Source organism: Abrus precatorius, unplaced genomic scaffold, assembly GCF_003935025.1.
Source record: "Abrus precatorius isolate BTA unplaced genomic scaffold, Abrus_2018 Scaffold9, whole genome shotgun sequence".
Lineage (NCBI taxonomy): Eukaryota > Viridiplantae > Streptophyta > Magnoliopsida > Fabales > Fabaceae > Abrus > Abrus precatorius.
The window spans coordinates 5,124,239-5,147,068 of NW_020874439.1; the positions used below are offsets into that span (position 1 = coordinate 5,124,239).

General features: G+C 28.9%; 3 pseudogenes; 2 read left to right on the forward strand and 1 right to left on the reverse strand.

Moving 5' to 3' along the window:
* Window positions 1-5,701: 5,701 nt before the first annotated feature.
* On the reverse strand, window positions 5,702-6,649 carry LOC113851557 (annotated as a pseudogene).
* A 9,110-nt stretch (window positions 6,650-15,759) lies between these two features.
* Window positions 15,760-16,791, forward strand: LOC113850642 (annotated as a pseudogene).
* A 2,611-nt stretch (window positions 16,792-19,402) lies between these two features.
* LOC113850643 lies at window positions 19,403-21,146 on the forward strand (annotated as a pseudogene).
* Window positions 21,147-22,830: the final 1,684 nt, after the last annotated feature.

The window sequence follows — 22,830 nt, forward strand, 5'->3', positions numbered from 1 at the left end:
GCGAGACTCATCTTGCTTAAGCGAGAATGCTCCAGAGAATTTGGTTCAGAACGACTCTGTCTTGCTTGAGCAAGAAACTCTACACCAAACTTCCTATTTTTTTTCCAAAAATAAGAGAATAAAAATGAGGATATTACAACTCTTCCACCATTTTAAGAATTTCATCCCTGAAATTCATTCATCACTAAATGTATCTAGATATTTTTCTATATCTTTAAAGCCAAGGTTCTAGAATGTACGATTCTTAACTTGAAACAACAAAGATATCCTATATCAGTCATTGTGGCCTTTCTCGCAGTCTTGTAATACTTCTTTCTTTTCCTTAATTACCTTGACTTGTTCATTGTGCTGCCTTCCACATTGTCTGCTCTAATTCCTTCACTTGAAAAATGAATAATCTACATTTGGATTTGGTGAGTTCATTAATATTGCAGAACAACTTCATATCCTAGCTTTCTTCCTTTCACACGTCATCTCTTTCAGATATCTACTTCCTTGTTGTAGCTCAAATTTGACCTTGCAAATTGTTAATAATCCTTGAAGATTCCAAAATAGACTCTTAGGCTGAATTTCCAATATTAAGTTCAAGTTTTCAAACTTCCTTATTGACTAACATCCTTTCACTGTCATAGCCAAATTGTACAGTTATTCCCTGCTTAACATAGTAGCTACATTACTTATTTTCATCAAAAGGGTATAACTACTCAAAATCACAACTCTTCAGAGACTTTATCCAGTTACTTCATTAACCATACAACTTTCTTTAATCAGATAATTATTTCAATCTTTTGTGATTACTGAGTGCCTTAAATTTTGTTCTCTTTAATGTAATACTCATAGATCTTTGATGTAAGCACACTATTGTTCGTCTTAAATCACTCGCTAAGTATTTTCCTTCACATGACCTTCTTGTTTAGAGGCATAAGAAATTTCCATTTTCAAATCAGGCAGAGTTAAAATTGATGCCAACTATTAGAATTTCAAAGAAGAGAGAAAAGTTAAGGGAGATGTTTAATAGGAAAGTGGGCTGAGAATTCTTATTTCACCAAATGAGAAAGGGGGGAAAACGGAGATTATATAGGCTTAGTAAAGTAGATACTAAAGAAACTAGCTACTGCAATTAGTTAAAACACAATAAAAACCAACTATAATAGAGAATATTACAGTCCAGATAACATAAACAACTAGCTATAACAAACTAATATCCAGTTAAATGACTAAATGTTTACGTGTATATCTCTAATACCCCCTGTAAACTCAAGGGGAAGGATTTTTACAGAGAATATCTTGCACATTGAGTTTGCCCCTAACAAGTTCAAAGCGATTAGGAGATAAAGGCATGGTGAGAATATCCATCCACTGATCCAAGCTAGGAATATGTAAATTGCAAGTTGTTTGGATAACCCTTGATCACAAACAAAAAAAACATTAATCTCCACGTGTTTCATTTTAGAGTTAAAAATATGGTTGTGTGCTATAGCTACAACACTTTGACTGTTGTAGAGCATGATAGGAGTGGAGGAAGTGATGTACAATTCTTTTAGAAGAGTTTGAATCCAAATAATTTCTGTTGAAGATTGAGCTAAGTTGCTTAAGTCTTAATTATACTTTGATACGACTTCCTTTGGGACATATGAAATTTCTTATCATGCTTGGTAGTTCCTCCTATCCTACTATCTATCTACTGGTCAATCTTTCAAGTTAGCTTCATAGAAACGACATTTGCTTACCAATATAGGAAGATTAGTCAATTAAAGGACAAACTACAATACAAATATTTGCTCTCAGTCCATTTTCAAATTGAGCACATAAAGCTTTATCGCCTTCCTCATGTTGGAAATGGGGCCAATACTTCATCAGTTCTTGGAATTTGGCTGCATATTCACCCACCGTCATATCTCCTTGCTTTAGTTCTAAGAATTCTCTAGCCTTTTGTCTCTTTACATCACTAAGGAAATAGTTCCATAAGAAAGTTGCTTTATAAGTCTCCTAAGCAATATAGCCATTTTCCTACGGTAGATTCTGACTTGTAAACCTTCATCGGTCCTCAGCTTCCCCTTTAAACATATACGTAGCATATACTACCCTATGTTTTTCATAACAACCTGTTGCTTTAAAAAATTTCTCCATATCAACCATCCATCTCTGTGCTCCTTCTGGGTCAAATCTTTGAAGGATTATGCTTAGTTAATGCAGACAATCCTCGATATTCTGCTAGTTCTACACCTCTATTATGTACTAGAATCTCTTAACACTTGTGTGATATAGGCTAAAATCTCATTGGTTGCTCCCACTGGTCTACCTATACCTGCCATGTTCTAATTTAGATAGACAATATAGATATAGGCAATGTAGATATCTCTAACATTTGCGTGATATTGGTTTCGCATCCAATATAGATATAGACGATGTAGAAAGTCCAGGACTTTTTACATCGGTTGTTAAGAACAGATATAAAAAGTGTCACTTTCAACATCAGTTGCTTATAATAACCAATGTAGAAAATGTTCTTCATATTCATCTTCATCAATGGCGTCGGTGTTTCTCTTCTTTGACAATTTTAATGTTTGCGCCAATATTATCAATATATTTTCTTAGGATTTAAAACAGTCTTTATGTTATATTAAAATCCATAAATGTCAGTGTTTACCGTGTTCTTCATATTCATCGTGTTTGTCGTACTCATTGTGTTCATTGTGTTTGTTATGTTCATCGTATTTATCATTGTTCATCTTTGTTTGAACTTGAAACATAAAGAACATGCAACGTTCATCAAATTGTTTACGAGGAATAAGAAGCAACAGAAAGTAAAACAACAAAAAAATGAAGAAAGTTAAAATAATTGATGTACTTGGAAAACCATTGCATGTTTGTTGTCCACCTAACTAAAAAAACAGAAGTTTCTGCAACATAAGAAAAATATGTGTTCGAGTCTACATTGGTTTTTAGAAACAACTGATGTAGAATATACATTTCCTGTAATTTTAAAAAAAATTAAAAAGTTTAAAAGGGTATAACTTTCGGCACAAAACTTTGATTTTTTACAAATTACATACCAAATTTTGAGAAATGCAAAAAAATAAAAAAATAGTAAAAGTTAGAAAAATGGGGAAAATCAATAAAATTTTGAAAATGGGTAATTCAAACCCCTCTAGATCGAATAGATCTTGAAAAGTTATATGAAATTCGCATATAATTTGCACAAATTGGAGTCCTGTCCTAAAAGTTATGTTCATTCAAAGTTTACAGCTATGAATGCAAAAAATTGAAGAACTGCAGTACTTTCTACATCGATTGCAAAAACAACTGATGTAAAAAAGTTTGCGTAAATTTCAAAAGTGTCACCGTTTCTTTTTCTATATCATTTCACCAAAAACTGATGTAAAATCATGTTGTACAAAGTATTTTTTGTACTAGATTGTTACAATATATATATATATATATATATATATATATATATATGCGGAAAGATTTTCTTACACCAGTGTTGTAACACCTTAAAATTTAATTTCAAATAAATAATAATTTTCACAAATTCAGAATAATAAAAGTTTCATAAAATATTTCAAAATAGGGAAAGGGCTACAAGTTTATATCAAATAACTGTTACAAGACCATTTCTAATACAACAATCTCAAAATAACATTCTAAGCCCTATAGCAGTTCCATCCAACCCTTCACGGAGTTCGGTACTGATCGTCCTGATTACTTAAAAAATGAATGTAAGGGTGAGTACTCCACACTATCCAACACACACAAAAATAGAGACTCACCTCAAATACCACACATTTACTAACATATTTAAATCATGCATTCACAAGACAAGCATCTCAATCTCAGTTACAATCATCATTCATCATCTATTCAAATTCAAAACACAATCGATGCACTCATTGCACCAATATTTCACACACATACGCTTACCGCACCTAGCCACGCTCACTGTGGCACTGTGATCACAGTTTCACACCATGAATAGTCGTTGGTCACCCCCGCCTCATGGATACCACGTGGACAGTAACGGGTCGCTTAGCAAAAGTAATGGTCAGAGGTCTATTCAGGAGGAGAGTGTGTGGCCCGTGGTGCACCCACACTCACTGTTGGTGTCCCCGCTACTCTCTCTTCCCTAAGGTATTTCTACCGTCCTTATCTTCCACACTTCCAGTGTATCGCTGAACCATTCACTGCTTCATTACAATGACGTTCAACACGCCTCATTCGCACACATTTCAGTCACACACACAATGTTTATGCTTGCACACGGCACATAGCCTACATTCATTTACATCACATGACACTTAGGCCCATATTCATTTGTATTACACGGCACTCAGGCCCACATTCAAATCATATTATACGGCACAGAGGCCCATTTTCATTTACAATACTCAGCACATATGTCCCTATTCTGTTACGCTACATTTTCCACATTTACCTACATTCATCATGCCATCCATGCCCATTTCCAACTACTTACATTATTCAATCATCAATCAAAGATATAATCACACGCATTTCAATCAAGGGTATGTCAACCCGATCACAATCAACCCACATTACATTCAAACACACAATAATTTCCATAAACACACTCATTCTTACTCTCTATCTCAATCACATTACAAAAACATAGCAATTAAACAGATTTTCAAGCAAATGAGACAGGGTAGAGTCCTCCCCTTACCTCGAATGAAGACCCACACGCAAATTGACCCAAGGAATGCTCCCCACATGGATTTCGTCCTAAATACACGGAAGAATTCTATGAGAACCAAGGGAAATCACGAAAATAGGGAAGGGGAGTGAAAAACTAAAACCTTAACCATTAAAACTCACCTCTAAGCATTCCCAACACGAATCTAACCTTCAAGCTAGCTTCCGAACGGTTTTGGAGGCAATTTAATCGGTGAAATAGGGTTGTGAGTTGAGAGAATCGAAGGAATTTCAGAGGGAATGAGAGAAAATAACCTTTCTCGAACCCTAACCCCTTTTAAATCTTCTTTGGTCGCAACATTCTTGCTATAGAGAGGTCCCCTCGCTGCAGCGACACCTTCCCTCGCTACAGCGAAAAACTCAGACAAAATTGCATTTTAGTTTCTACAGAATTTCACTACAGCGAGACTGCATCCAGAAATGCATCTCAAACTGTGGCTTTGTTGCTACAGCAAGGGATCCCTCGCTACAGCGACAAGGCGACAGTTTCATCCTTCTCTCCCAGTGCCCTCTCACTACAGTGAGACATCCCTCGCTGCAGCAAGAACACTCTGCACCAGAACACTTAGCCAAAATTCAGTCCAATCCCAATCATCCAATCATCTACAAATATAAATACACTACACAAAAAATTCAACGCAAACACGTAAAAGTAATATATAGTTGTGTGAAACAAAATTAATAAAAATATAAGTAAAAGTAAAACTTCACACAAAATTCTTAGAATTTTAATATTAAAGTGTAATAAATTATGAAAGAGAATAACTTCATTAATATTTTACTTCCCAAATAATAGACTCAAGTTTATAAAATAGAGGTTAATTAATTTTGAGTTATTAATGTAATTGAGAAATATGCATAAATTATTCTAAATTACAAGTTTTATTTTATTAAAATGTGTATTTATTAATTAATTTTAACATAAAATAAAGGGAGATTTGGTGTTCATTAAGCAGCAAATGTTATACTTTATTTAATATTTATTCATGGTAAGGTCTTCCACACTAGATAAGTAATCACCATGATTCGTGTGGAATTTTTACAATTACACAGAAATAAATGAAGGCAACAACATCCAAGTGAGATTGCTAATTAGAATTGCCTTCACTTTATATATGTTTTAATACTCTTTGGTTATCTTTGCTCTCTCAATTATGAAATTTCCTTCTTTGAACCTTTCTCTTGCCTCATAAGCTTGAATATACTTCCAACCCAATTCCTCACCACAGTTGCTACAAAAGATGCCAGCAACACTATACACACCAGATCAGACTTCTATCTTGCTTTCGCCCCAAAATGATGTTACTTGCATTAGAGAACATATAGGCTGGCCCAGTTTTTGCCTGAATAATCAAAGATGAACACAACAGGGATGGAGCTAGATATTTTCATGGGGCCAAATACAAAGAAAACTTTTGAACCAATCCAACAGAAAGAATAGTATATGTTCAAAATTGAAGGAAAATAGTTATTACATTCTAAAATATACTCAACATAAATGGTAGCATTTTCACACTACAAAATTAAAGATGTATAAAACCCACATATAATATAGTTAACTTTTTTTCCTTGTAGCAAAAAGACAGCATTTTATTGAAAATTGAGAATCAAAAAGGGAGCTGCTGAGGAGTTTGACTGTATTTTTGGGAAAGAAAAACAGAGGGAAAAAAAGGAAAGAGTTTAATGTTAGAAGCAGTTTAGTCTTCATTACAGTGCTGAAAATAAATCATCTACAAAGTTCAGAAGAGGAAATACTGATGAAGAGTTATAGGAAGAACGTGAGAAATCCAATTGGTTTCATCAACAATATTACCCGATAGCTTTTAGAGAGTAGTTCACTGCGGAAAGCAACAGGATTTTGGCAGCTTTTGCATCTGTATGTAGCAGATTGGTCGCCATAAATCGCCATTGAACTGAATCAAATCAAAATACTACTAAAGTTGAACAAAATCAGATGAGTTTTGTTCAATGTTTGAGCATATATATATATATATATGTATAAGAGGAGATGTGGTCAAATAGAGTGTTTAGACCAAACGAAATTGACAATTGAAAAGGACAATGGTAAGTGCCACGAAAGAGAATGCAAGACTTCTCATCTACTCCACTTGACAATCATTATCATAGGTGGGTATGTGAACCAGCTTATCCTGTACCACACCTTCCCCACTTAGTAAGACTTAGTAAGCCAATGAATCAATCAATATCTACCCTTTTTTTTTTAAGATTTTTATTGATATTTTAATGTCATTAATTTATGAAATAATTTTTATAATAAGAAGTCTTTGTCTTCAACATCATAGCAGAGTAAAAATGAAATAGTACTAAATTGTCAACTCTTTTAATTCAAAGATTAATATATAAATGAAAGACAATTAGTAGATTAAATATTTGTTTTAACCTTTTTTTCAAGTTACAAATATAATATAAAAACTTTTGAATCATCTGACCTCACGAATCCAATTTTAGTATATAATGTTGTAGGCATATCAGGAGATTAATATTGGGAGATCTCAATGTGTATCCACCGTCAATTTTCATTATCCATGAGTCGGTAAAGTTTAATATTATTTATTGAGAGCATCCAAGAAGGCTAAAACACCATAAAAATCTCCATTATTGTGTAATGAGCAAATCATTCACGCATAATTAGATTTTATGCCCAACTCACAAATTTCTAAAGCTATTAATAAGTTATTTTTACTTATATATTGTTTAACTTTTTATTTTTATTAAATGTAAAATTTCTTTATTTATATTTGATCTCAACATATAAATAAAAATATTCAATTTAATATATATATATATATAATATTAAATAATTATCTCTATCACCGTAACTTTAAATTAAGAGATTTTACAAAATAAAAAAGGAGTGGAATATAGGCTTGAATGCTATCCTTTTTTTTTTTTAATAACATTTTCTTCTATTTTCAAAATTAGCAACAAGTTGTGATTTTTTTATAGATACAATATATAAATTGCTCACCTAGATTAAAAAAAATGTCTTAAATAGTACTAAATTTATTTTTTTTATAGATACAATAAATAAATAGTCATCTTTTACGTTAAGAGATTATTTTTAAAGTGTGTGTTGTGATACCTTAAAAATTTTTTTATAGGTATTATATCTAAAAAATATAGACCAATAAAAAATAGACATGTGTCAAGTTAAAAAAATTTATTATATATAATTTACTTAAAGAATTATTTATTATTTGTTACATATTATTCTTTTTATAAATTTTTAGTTTCAAATAAAATATAATTTATATTAAATTTATTTAATAAAAAATTATAATATTTGTTATATTTAAACAAGTTGAGAAGCGATTAAATTTTTAAATAGAAATAAGATACAATCAGAACTAAATTAACTAAAATTTAAAAAAATAATAATAATATTATATCAATATGTTTTCATATTCTTAATTTTATTATTATTAATATTTAATTATTATATTATTATATTAATATATTATGTTAAAATTATTTTTTATTTATAATAAACGAAAATTACTTAAATATAAATTATATTTTATTTGAAAAATAAATAAAAAAATTTACACTAAAATTTATAAAAAATGATAAAAAAATAAAATAAAAAATTGAATATACAATAATATATATATATATATAATAAGGCTATGTAATAAATAATATAAAAAATATAATTTTAAATAAATTAAAAATAATAATTTTTTTTATTTAACACATCTCTTTTTTATTAATTTAAATTTTTTGAATATGATATTCATATAAAAATTTTAGAGTACTACAGAATTTAGTTATTTTTTAATTATAATTTTAATGTGCCATTTAAATTTAGGCATGTAAGAGTACCTTTTTAATCAATCACTGAATTAGTGTTAATCTTTTATCACTTCAATTTCATCTCCATCATAAATAAATAAAATTAATTATCAGTCCCTAATGTATAAAAACATCAATTTTAACAACAAGCAATATAATTTGTTTGAGATTACTTGAATAAACATTATTTTTTAAATTTTTTTGGATTTTGTTCCTGACCTAAAATACCTTCATTTAGGTCCCTTTATTCCTGTTAGTGAGCATTCTGAATTACTAAAATAAAATCACAAATTCCTATTTTACCAATAAGAATCGCATAAGCCAAATAATAATAATAAAAAAAAAAAAAACCAGACACGTTACCATAATAATTTCTGCACACATTTATCATATAATTAAGTCGTCTAACATCCTAAATTTTAATTTCTCAAATTCTAACATTTATTTGCATATAACTGTGATGAATAATATAAATTTCATTCTTAGTGATAGTAGAAAAAGAATGCATAAAGAAATTAAATTTTTTTTATAAATAAAGCTATTTCTAAAATAATTCATTGTCAACATAATATGATAAATGAGACGAATTATAATTAACGATCATAGTGTGTCCAATCAATTAAGAAAATATAGATGTTAAACTATCATTTACATGTAATAAGCACATAATTTACAAAATGTTCATTAAAAGAGTCTAGGACTTAGAATAATAATTACATAATAAAAAATACTAAGTCTCGAGTAGCTATATTTCATTCCCAAAATAATGAGGACTAGGTACTCATCATTCCCATGCTATCTTTCAATCTCTATTAGGTCTTCAAAATCTAGATCTTTATCATCTCTAAGATAAAGATTACCAAAGTCAGTCGTGACCTCTACACTCGAAACTAGCTCAAAAGTAACTCAAGTTGGTCTTCCAAAATGATCATAATCAAGATACGTGCATAAGTAAGTCATAGGCTTTCGGAGTCTTAATCGTACTTCTATAAATATATTTACATAGTGTAGTGGATTCCACGATTTACAGGAAAATTAAAAGGGACGCTATAATATAATTCAATTTCCAACATACAAATATGACTGGGTACACCATCACAATCTATAGTCAGCTTAAAGTGACAAGTTCTTTAGTACTCATTAAATACATAATTAAGTCTACATTGTACAAAACTATCTATTAATCTAATTCTTTTTCGAGGTGCCGTCATCCTGATTCTTTGAAAATTTTAGTAAGGATGAATGTCTATTCTACTATTTACAAACCATGTTACAGAAAATTATAGTTATAGCATAAGAGAAAACATAATCATTCCACACTAATTTATAAACAACAATAATCATATAGTCACGACACCCAAGTTAATCATAAATTGTCTAATTTCTCTCCTTCGAACACACATTCTCAGTGCATTATGATTACAAATAACAATGCTTCTAACATTTGTTGAGGTCTTACTCAACTAGGTAAATAGTTATTGATTAGTCCATGTTCAGGGATATAACATATACAATAACGGGCATTTTAGTACAGGTATAGTCAGGAAATGAGTGTGAGGCCATGTGACGCATTCGCTCTCAAAAAGAGTGTATATACATACGCGAATGTCGCTTACCGCCCTATGTTTTCCCCAGATTTTTCATCGTCTCTGGACTTTATACCCCTAGTGTATCTTTGTAACTATTCACACTATATCCATTCCATATTTCACACTTATACTCATTCCAAGAATCTTTTCATTCTCTATTCATAAGATCGTGCTTAGTGAAGTATTTCCGGACTAAGTCCACATCATTCATAGCATAGGAATACAATCTTTCGAACATGTATATTTCAATGTAATATATTCATTTCCAGCCAACACATACCATAATACTTTCAACACTTTCCATATACATCATCATTTTCATATGCCATATATTGAGTTCTCATCACATATTTCATATCAACACAATTAAATTAATTAAATCAAATACTCAAAAACTTATATCATTCAAACATTTATTCTCATACAAAATCATATAATGAGCATAAAATATACACTTAACTAAATGATAAAATAGATCCCTCCTTACCTTAAGGTGAGTATTAGTTTGGAGAAAGGTTAACGAATATTATGATTCAACAATGAGAGTTTTCCTGAATATCAAGAGATATCTTTAAGAAATGAAAAACAAGAGAAATATATAGAGAAAATAGAGTCGAACCCAGAGAAACTTACTTGGAGTCGTTTAGATTTAACGTCCAAGCTCGGATTTGAGGAATGATTAGAGGTTGAAAGTGTTTTGTCTGAGAAAAGAGTGTAAGAGTTCAGAGAAAATTAAGAGGAGACATAAGAGTTGGAATGAAATGAAATTTTCATGCTGAAAATCTCTTAAATACCCCTGAACCCGCGCTCTCTCGCTTGAGTGACGGAATTCTCGCCTGAGCAAGAACATTATAAAGTGGTTTCGCCAAGCATTTTTTGATATTCTCACTTGAGGAAGGTCAAGCTCACCTGATTGAGATAACGTCTAGAGAGTTAGACATTTTTCTTGTGAGTCCTTGCTTAAGTGACTTAGTTCACCTAGGCAAAATTACCTCTCGCATGAGCGAAATGATCTTACCTAGGCAAAATTACCTTTTGCTTGAGCGAGGTGATAGTTGGGCTGAATTTATCATTTCTCATGGCGTGGGAATCATTTCACCTGAGCCCCTGCACCAGACTTCTGACAAAACACTCAAAAATCATTCCAATGCATTTTAATACTATATAATACCAAATAATTCATCAATTTATTAAATAAATAAAAAAGAGAGTGTTACATTGTGTCTTTACATAGTTGTATATGGAAATTGGGTTTTACATTATTTTTTTATTATTTGCATTTTGCACCAATTTTTTATTTTTAGAGTTTAATTTTTTAATGTCTGTTTAATATATATTAAAATTAAATTTTGGTTTAAACTTTAATTTTTTGAAATAATTTTGTACCTTTTCAAAAATTAAAATCTCTAAGTCATATGCAAATTCTTAAGAATTTTTTTTAAAAAAATTATATTTCTTAAAATTTAAATTTCAAAATTGATTATAATATTTTTAATTTTCAAAATGTATTAGTAATTTTTTATGCAATGCTCAAGTATAGTTAAATTAAAGTAAATAGTTTAATAAATAATTAAAGATATGTTATATGATAATTATTAACAATAAAATCTATCGTATTTAAAAAATTAAAAATATATAAAAAATAGAATTTAAAAATAAATACACGATGTAAACAAAATAACTTATATGATGAAAAAAAATTTAATCCTTGAAAAACCTTTCATTTGAGATTATTCCCAAAAATGCTTTAGTTAAAGAATTAGTGTTTATAAATTATATATAGAGGTTAATATAACAAATAACAAAATGAATGATAAAAAAAAAAAATCAATCTCCGAGATATATTATACCTAACAATAAGCTAGTAAGAATGTAGTTTAAGTATATTGCATTTACATGAGAAATAGAAAATGTTAAATAAACCAACCATCATATGAGTATTAATTTATAAATATAAATATTTTTCAGAGTTAATTTTATTTTTTATTATGTCAAATAAATTTTTATATTCAATATTCAATTTTTAATTTTTAATTTAATATTAATTTAAATTTTAAAATTTATAATTATTTTTTATTTTAAAAAATTATCTCTTTATTTAGTTTTATGTAATAGAATAGAATATCTATTAATAATAATTATAATATTTATTATTTTTTAAATTCACAAAATTTATTAAATTTGAAAAAAAATGATTAATATATTTTTTGAAATGCTTATTTATAAAATTTATTCTAATTTAATAATACTTATACAATGAACAAAAAATCAGTATTTATTATTTAAGTTTTTATAAAAAGCAGTTAAATTGTAAGTGTATTGTATACTACACATAATTGAGATTGAACAAGCCATAAGTTAATTGAGTTAGTTTTTTATTAGATATTATTTGTTAGATTAAGTTTAGTTTCTACCAGTATATTTACAAGTAATCACTAATCACAATTAAAATAGGCAATTCTATTTTCTACCTTTATATGTAATAATTAATTAAGGTAAGTTTATTTTCTCATTTAATAAAGCATTATAAATTTAATTTTACTCTTCCCAAAATGAAGATATTTTATAATTATTTAGGTTCAGTTTAAATAAGCTTGTGAATATGTTTTTATAAAAGAAGAAAAACAATATAACAAATAAATAAAATTTATTCTATACATTAAAAATCATTGAAATTTTTAAATTTTAAAAAAGTTAAATAAGAGTAACTTTTAAAAAATAAAAAAGTATAAGTTAGTTTTTTTTTTTTTCTATTTAATAGGGCTTAAAAGTCCAAAGGAACACAAAAGTCTAGATTGCAAATTTAGGAGACCAAGAATTTAAAAAATCCAATCTTAAAAAAGACATTAAGGAATGAGGAGCCTCCTCAAAAAGCAGAACAGGTAACTCAAACTCGAAGCTATTTTAGCCAGCCAGTTAGTACATTTATTAATCTGTGCTGGTTAAAATCTTTATCCAAACTCAGGACCAATTTTAGCTAACCAGTTAGTCTTGTAATTTATGATATGCTCTAATTTAAGAAAAAGTGTTAAGAATTATATAAATAGAGTAATTTTGTAATTGGCATAATTCTAAATAATTGTGAATCATGTATTTATAATAACTTATGATCATAAATAGATAGCTTGGTTGTGTATTCAAACCACACTGAATCATCCTATTCCTTCTTTGTTTTTCTTTCTCTCAACATTGTATGAAGTGCAGAGTTATTAAAATTATTAAATTACATTCATGTATAAGATCAAGAGTTACTAAAAAGAAAGCTAGATTCAACTAAGGAAGAAGAATGTGTGGAATTTGCTTATATGGTGAATGATAGAAGTTTAAGCTTAGATGTCATCTCAAAAACTTGCATCTCATTTTTTATTTATTATAAATTATAACAGATGGATATGACTTATCGAAGAGTATTTATACTTTTTTTTGGTCACACAACTGTTTTTAGTAATCAGTTTTAATGGATGCATAGGTTGTTTTCACATTATCATACTTTAATGGTTGCACAGTTCGTTGGCTATGTTATCATACTTTAATGGCATGTCGATATCATAAAATATTTGTGTAAAAATTCTCCAATCCCTTTGTACTCTTCCACTTTGCCGCTGAATTTCTTCAGTTACCAACAAAAAAATAGAAAAGCAAGATATGGTTATGGAGTATGGCTTGACGACATTGATAATGGTCAAAGTTTACCAAAAAAAAATTAGAACAGGTTGTCTGCAAATACACCAGTCTTTGAACTTACTCATCGTTGTCATCATTATCATGGTTATACTATCATCGTCATTATGAACATTTATTAATTTCTATTGCCTTTTACAGATTAGACAAGCCAGGCTCCTAGGATTCGGATTCAGTGCAGTCTGCGCGAGAACTGCACTGTGCATTTAAGCAAAATTTTGCATTTTCGTTTAAGCAAAAATGCAAGGACTTAAGCGAAAATAAAAAATCACGTAACAGGACGGTGTAGTTACTGCACTGAATCCGGATCAGGCTCCTAGGTAAAGCTTTAACATCTAAAATCTAAAATTGGTTGACCAAACCAAAAAACCATTAAATTTTATCTTCAACTTTAAGCACTGTGCATCCCCGCACCCAAAAGATGAAAATTTTTATGGTCTCGAAGATTCTACTTTTACTTTTAGTTTATATATCCTCTGTTGCTTTTGTTCTACAACAAAATGCTGACCAAAAAGAACGACTCTTAGAAAGTGAAGTACGAAGACTATCCAAAAAATGAAGAGAGAGAAGTGTTGAAAATGGCAAATATGAGAAGAAATTATGACAATAATATAAATATAGCATTTGCATGATCTTCATTTAATTAGTAACGGGGTGGTCTCATTTCACTGAAACTCATATAGTGTATAAATTATTTCACATCATCTTTTAACTAAAACTCACTATTTTCCACAATCTCACAAAAAAAAAAAAAAAAAAAACCCAAAAAAGCACTAGTGCGTGGCTTACTGCATATCCATGATTTTGTATCACCGTTGGCACAAGAGTCATACTCTAGGATTCATTGTAAAGAAAAGAAAAAGAAAAAGTTATGTAATTTATAGAGAAATATTTTTAGACCATCTAATGAAACACCCAAATACTTTGATAATCAACTCTTATATTTTCGCTCATTCTTTATGTCTTTTTTCCTTTAATCTTTCTCTTTATTTTTTATTATATTTGCTTATATTTGATTCACTGTATTTTTGTAATAGGTTTAATATTTTCAATCCATTTTCTAAGATCAATTTTTATTTTATTCATCCAAATTCATATTATGCATGAAGACACTACTACACTTTTTACTTGTTAGACAACGACTAATTTTTTTAACCTTAATTTTTATAATTAAAACTAAATATTTAAAATAATATTTTTAAAATATAATTATTATATGAAAGATATAAAAATATAACAATTATTTTTACTTAATTATTAGTTTTTTTATATTTAAATTTATATTTTTAAATTTTTAAAATATTATAACATAATATTTTTATCATTATTTAATATTGCTATTTTTTATAGGTTTTAATTTAAATTTTTATCATAGACTCTTTTATTGAAACTACATTAAAAAAAATAAATATTTTATAAAAACTTCTATAAAGTATAATACCATTAATAAATATTACTAAAATCTTTTTAAAATACACTAATTTAATATAACGGTATAGTACAACAAATTAATTTGACATTAAAAACTAATTTTATAAATGTATTAAAAATTATTTTTCTTTAAAAGTTAAATTTAAAATAATATTTAAAACTAATTTAATTTAACATTAGATTTAAAACTAAGTTAACATAAAACATTGGATTTAAAATTGATTTTTAACTAAAACTAGTATTTTAACCATTTTTAAATCAAATCAAAAATTTAAAACCACTTTTAAACTATTTTATAAGAAAAAAATTAATTTAAAATTTAATATGTATAATTAGTTTGTGTGGTGGAAAATGATGTAAAGTAAAAAATTTAAATCTTCATACTCTCTATATTTGTTTGTCATGTTCTGTGCCCTGTGCCATCCTCTGCGAATAATCCATCCACCACCAAGCCAAGAACTTCAAGAACCGAGCTTTCGAATTTGAAGAGAAGATCCCTAATCGTTGGAGCGCGAAAGGCACAATATTGAAAATGCAAGTCTCGGGTGCTATCAGCGACGTTTTGGTGGTGCTTCCACCTTCGGCATCTCTCAGAAATTTTTTGGGTTTGGAGATTGTCAACCCCTCCCACCATCGTCACCCACTGTGCACTACCGTCACCAACTTCATGAAACACTGATCACTGCTGTCTTCCTCTTCCTCCAGCCAACCCAGCGCCAAGAAACTCTCTTGCGACCAAGAAGACCTTCTCCTCCATGGCATCTTTGCCATTCCCATTTCCCTAAACCTTAACTCCCTCGTCAACAAGAAACACTCTTTCCCGTTCTTCGTCGATGTGTCTCCGACCCTATCACTGACACATTTAACGAAAGAAAGAAAGAACGAAAGCTCCTTCCATTTCCTCATTACGAAATCGAAGTTCAAGGGTTAGGTTTTTTTTCTGCTCTTCGAAATTTAGGGTCAATAGCCGACCAACCCGAAAGCACAGTCACCACCGGCGGCGGCGAATCGTCGAGGGACAAGATTAGCGAGAAGCTTCACGGTCACGATTCTTCTTCCTCTTCTTCCGATTTCGACTACGGAAAAAAAAAACAAAAGAAAAAAACTGTTACTTCATCTGCTAAGGATAAGATTTTTTTTTCAAGGGAGAAGCCGTTCATTACGTTTTGGGCGCTGAAAAACCTGCTGAATTTTTGTTGTAGAGGAACAAGAAAATATCTGCTGGTGTGCTTGGCAGAGCCATTGCTGTTTTTTTTTTTTTTTTTTTTTTTTTTTTTTGAGTTGCTTGAATATCACCTTATTACTCTAGTCTGTCACATCTTAATGCTGCTGGTTGCTGTTCTGTTCTTGTGGTCCAATTTTCATGCTTTTATTCACAAATGTCAACCTCGCATTCCGGAAGTTCATCTTCCTGAGGAGTCATTCTTGCAAGTTGTGTCTGCCTTGAGAATTGAAATCAACCGAGGATTTGATGTTTTGCATTAATATTGATACTGGAAGAGATTTGAAGATATTCTTTGCTTGGGCCAAAGATATTTTTTTGTGGTTTCTTGATTTGTTTTAATAAGGCAGTCGTATAGGTCAAGTTATTTTTTGAAAATTTCTCTTATATTCATAAAAATTAACAAATGTAATAGTTTCTTTTAAGCTTATTTAGCTTGATTTTTGAGCTTGTTTCGAGTGGTTAAGTGTTGAGGTATTACTTCTATTTTAGTAGTTAAGTGATAGCTGTAGCTTTTGCTCTATAGTGATTAAGTTTGGTTTTGATTCTTATCTTAGTGGTTAAGCTAATGTTGATGAAAGTTTTTTTTTTTTTTTTGATAGTTAAGCATTAATTTTTGTTATTTTTGCTGAATGGTTAAGTGTTAAAGTTTATTTTTGTTTAATATTCTAGCTTTGATCATATTACTGCATTATTGCTGCTACCTTTATTTTTATTTATTTTTCTTTAGCCAATGTATTTTTTACTTTTTGTATATCTTATGTGTTTGTATTGTTTATCCTAAACTTGAAGTGTTAGTACTTCCTGCTACTTGGAGGCTCTTAGAAATTAGTTAAGACTCTGTAATAGGTAAAACTTTTATTTTTTCTTGTAATATCAATTGTTTTTTCTCATTCATATAGATTCAAGTTTACATTTCTTGTATTTTAATTTTATTATTTTATTTGGACCATGTTTCTTGACAATTGAATAAATCATGATTCCATTTGATTTTTTTGTTTCCATATTTAAAACTAATCTAAAATAAATCATAATGAACTACAAATATATTTTTTTATTTTGTCCTTATGTGCACTCATCAAAATATATTTTAATAAATATTTGTATTTTTAAGAAAAGCTTAAAATTATTTAAATTTATGTTTTAAAACTTAGACTAAGTTAAATTTATAATGAGATTCAATGCTTTTGAGTAGTTTTTATTTTAAAATTATATATATATATATATATATATATATATATAAATCTTTTTTTTGAGCCTACAATATTTATTGATATAATCAAGTTTACTTCAATTATAACAAGTTACACTTGTTTTAGGTTTATATATATATATATATATATATATATATATATAATTTGACTTTTTATTTCATAAGCATTATTTCTGAAATTAATAAAAACTAACTACCAAAAGAATTTATATATTAATTTTAAATTATATTCTTACTCTAATTAATGAAAATTTATATATTATTAACCAACAAATCAAAGTTTTGTAAAATAAGAGAAAAAATAAACGAATCAAATTCACAACATATTGATTAGAAATGATTTAATCTTAATATTATATTCATATAAATTAAAATCAAACTCTGAATATTTTCAATAAATTCAACATTTCTTCTTACATATTTTATTATATTGTTGCAATTTATCTTATCTTCAAATAAAATATGTATCCAAATACGGTTTGATTATAATAATTATTACACACCAAAACAATAAGCCATCAATATAAATATCACTCAAAAATAATATATAATTATTTCTCATCATTAACATGCCATTTTTTCATCTTAAAAAATAAAGCAAAACTCGTTATTTTTCTAAACATCTTAAAAAATTAAGAAAATAGTTACTTCCACTTGTTTTATTGATATGACATTTTTGCATAAAAATAAAATGAAAAATAGAAACTACGAGTTTCTCATTATTTACGACACTCTTGATTGCATAAAAAAGTTTTTCACTTAACGAAACTACATGATTTAAAAAAAATCATAAATCAATTCATTTTTTTAAGCAGGTCATATGACATTTCATATGATAAGAAAATTGAAAAAAAAATTGAATAACATTTTTTTTTATATTAAACGGGGCAAAAAGTTTACAAAAAAAAAAAACATAAAAACCTAAACAAATACTCTAGGTCAAGACACTCCTAAAGAATCCAGCATTAGGAGGAGATAAAGGGAAGAAGGAGTCCTAGTAAAACAAAATATACCATCCTCAAACTCATGATTAGCCAACTAATCAGCACAATAGTTAGCCTCTCTCAAAATATGATTTATCCTAACAAACTTAAATTTCTTAAGAATGTTCCTAATTTATTTAATGATAAAAAATAACTAATGAACACTACTTTGAACATTAGTTACTAAAGAAATAACATTCTTAGAATCACATTCAACCCAGATTACATTGATATTTCTAGAGACAACATACTATTTTAATTTTAAGTTTACTTGTTGAAAATATAACTTTTATAATAAAAAATATCATATTTTAATTTTGAATTTTATGATAAATAATATATTAAATATTTATAATTCATTCTCTCCAATCACAATTCTCAAAAGCTAGTTAAACTTATGTGATTAGATAATTTATTAATAGTTACAAAGAAACCTAATTAAATATAAAAAGTATTAACCTTAATTTTTACTTAACTTTTTTTTATTAATATATACACTTTAATTTATCTATTCAATTTACATATATTCAAACTCAAACCAACATACTATTTAAATTAATTATTACACTTACTTATATATTTTCTTTAGATAATTAATTAACATATTTTTTTTAAAAATAAAATAATAACTAAATTTAGTTCACAAAGAATTGTTAAATAATTCAAATATATAATTTATTCGTAAGTTTAAAATTAAGCTATAAACAAGAGAGCTTAGAAACTACAAATATCATAATTATAAACTTTCAATTAGTGCATGAATATGTATTGCAATTTAGAATGCACAAATTATAAGTCAACCAGTAATATTTAATTGGGTATAATAAATTTGTGAATTATTTTATTATTAATTTTTAGGATGAGTGAGGGTGTTAAAAAAATGTATCAAGTTATTTTTAAAATGCTAAATCTATTAAAAATATAAAAACTGAAGTAACAAAAAATGAAAAAATTTATATTTTGTAAGCAGTTTAATTTAATTTTTGTTTACTATAGTTAAAATTAAACTAAATCAAGACAAATCAAGATATAAATTATTGAACTAAGTATTCAATTAAATTATTCACTTAAATATTTTTAATTAATAAATTTACAAATATCATTTATTTTAATCCTCTTTTAATTCAATATATTAATAAAAAAGAAAAATATATTATTTTTTTTAAAGAATTTGATAAAAAAAATTTACAAAGTTGAATAATCTACATTTCTTACAATTCTAAGAAAGTACTTTTTATAATACAAGTTTGTAATTTATTTAAAAATTTATATTTTTTAACGTAAGTTTGCAATGTAAGTAAAAAATTATTCAAACAAAAGTATATCAAATTACAAAACTGAAGATAATTATAATAAAACTAGAGAAGGGAAGCTTATGGAAGCAAAACATGTTACATGTGTTGGTGCAAATGAAGGATGTAGGCATTGAACCAGATATTGTGGTTTATAACAATTTACTTAGTGGGTATGCTCAAGCTGGGAAAATGGGAGATGCTTATGATCTTTTGAAAGAGATGAGAAGGAAGGGTTGCGAACCTGAATGGTTGGAGGAGGTAACTTCGTACATGATTTTGATCCAGTCACTCTGAAAACATGAATGGTTGGAGGAGGCAATGTGATTATTTGTTGAGATGCAGAGAAATGGTTTCCATGTGGATGATGTAACCTATTCCACATTGATTAGTGGATTTTGCAAGTGGGGAAAATCAAAAAAGGGTTATGAGCTTTTGGATCAGATTATACAGCAAGGCCATTCCCAAATCAGCTAATTTATCAGCATATTATGGTGACCCATGAAAAGAAGGAAGAGCTGGAAGAGTGTATGGAACTGATGAATGAGATGCAGAAGATTGGTTGATTCTTGATCTTCACATCTGTAATACAGTAATTAGGTTGGCTTGCAAGTTGGGAGAGGTCAAGGAAGGCGTTCAGCTTTGGAGTAAAATAGAAGCAAGTGGGCTTAGTCCCGGTGTTGACACCTTTGTCATCATGATTAATGGGTTTCTTGAGCAAGGCTTCCTAATTGAAGCTTGTGAGTATTTCAAAGACATGGTTGGGAGAGGGCTTTTTACTGCTCCTCAATATGGCATCTTGAAAGAGTTGATGAATTCTCTTCTAAGAGCAGAGAAGCTTGAAATGGCTAAAGATTCTTGGAATTGTATCACTTCTTCTAAAGGATATCAGCTGAATGTCAGTGCATGGACAATCTGGATTCATGCACTCTTTTCAAAAGGACATGGAACGAAGCTTGTTCATTCTGCATAGACATGATGGATATGGATTTAATGCCACAGCCAATACTTTTGCAAAGCTTATGCGAGGAAATTATAAGCAGATAATTTGCAGCAGAGATCACAGAGAAGGTAAGGAAAATGGCAGCTGATCGGCAGATCACTTTCAAGATGTATAAAAGGAGAGGAGAGAGGGACTTTTAAGAAAAGGCAAAGGAGAAAAAGATGGGAGGAAGAGACGGGCTAGACAATGGCAATAGGGTGTTGTAATGTGCATCAGTGAAGCTTGATGTAAAATCTGTAGGAATCCTGGAGGAGTGATCTTAAGGCAAGAATTTGGTCAAGCAATTCAATTGAACGGAAATCAAATGATGTTATTTGTTTTGATTTGAATAAAGGAGACTTAATTGGATGATGTTTGAGAAGCTGCTTTTTCTTTTTTAGGTATAAGAGCTTAATTGGTCAATATAATTCTTATAGTTTCTAATCATTTTCGGATAGTAGTCTTAAAAATTGTTTTTCCATTTCATATTGAAGGCCCACTTTGAAACTACTCTAAGGGAGTTGGGTAATGTAATTAGTTTTATTATTTTGTGATAAATTCATATTTTGATATATTTTATGACTTATATTTATATACTTCAACTCTATTTTATATATATTTACACTAATTATATTATTAATTATTGCAGTTTAGCTGAAAGTTATTATTAGTGCATTATGGAGATATTCTGGATAAAAATTAAATATTTTTAGTCCTTGACTGTGCTATGTGAAACTGAGTTTAAATTTTAAATTTAAACTTAAATATGAATATTTGGAACGACTTTGATTGTGGATAAAACTAATTTGAAAATATAGAGTTCAACTGACTGAAAACTTAAGACACAATCTATATAAAGAGGTCTTATGCTCCACACTTGACACTTCTACTTCTCTATACACCTTCTTCCCCCTTCTTAGTTCTAACCAAACTCATCTTGGAGTCATTGAAGACTATTGGCAAGGATGACGAGCTTTCCCTTAGAGTCCAAGCAAGTGATTAAACACTCTTCGGAGAACGAGAACTCTTTTCGTCTTTTACCCTGAGTTTCTTTTGTTTGAATTTTCCTTTGTGGTTATGTGTTTATTTATTACGTTCTTTGTAATTTATTTCGTTATGAGTAACTAAACTCATAACTAGGGCTTTGACGGATCTTACTGTAAACTTTGTGACTTTTACTTTTAATGTTAGTATTGATTTTCCTTTAATGTTTAACTTTTATTCTATTGGATTATATTGTATATGTTAAGATTTGATCACCCTTTGTAACGTCTCGAATTTTGTAATATTATATATATATATATATATATATATATATATATGTAAAAATATGTGTATGTAAATGTGAATGGATGTTGGAATTTGCACTTGAGTGCGTAATGATGATGTTGCGTGTATAAATGCATATGGATGCGTATCAATGTATTTATATATGATTGGATTAGACTGATTGGGCTAAAAAATAGGTTTAAGGGTGTAATACTGGGGTGTTCTCGCTGTAGCGATAGGGCCTTGGAAGGAAGGGATGAAATTGTCATCTTCTCGCTGTAGTGAGAGAGCGGCAGTGAGAGGTGTATTTCTGGGTGCAGTTTCACTGTAGCGAGAGGATATCGCTGGAGCGAGATTCTGCATAAACAGCGAGATTCTGCATAAACTAAGGTGCAATTTTGTCTGAGATTTTCGCTATAACGACAAAGGGCATCGCTGCAGCAAGGCATCTCGCTGCAGCAAGAGTGTCGCGACCAGAGAGGATTTAAAGGGGGTTAGGATTCGGGGAAGTTTATTTCTCCCATTCCCTTCAAAATTTCTTTGATTCTCTCACTCCTAAACCCTATTCCACCGAATAAATTACCTCCAAAGTCGTTCGAGAGCTAGATTTAAGGTTGGATTCGTGTTTGGACCGTTTAGAGG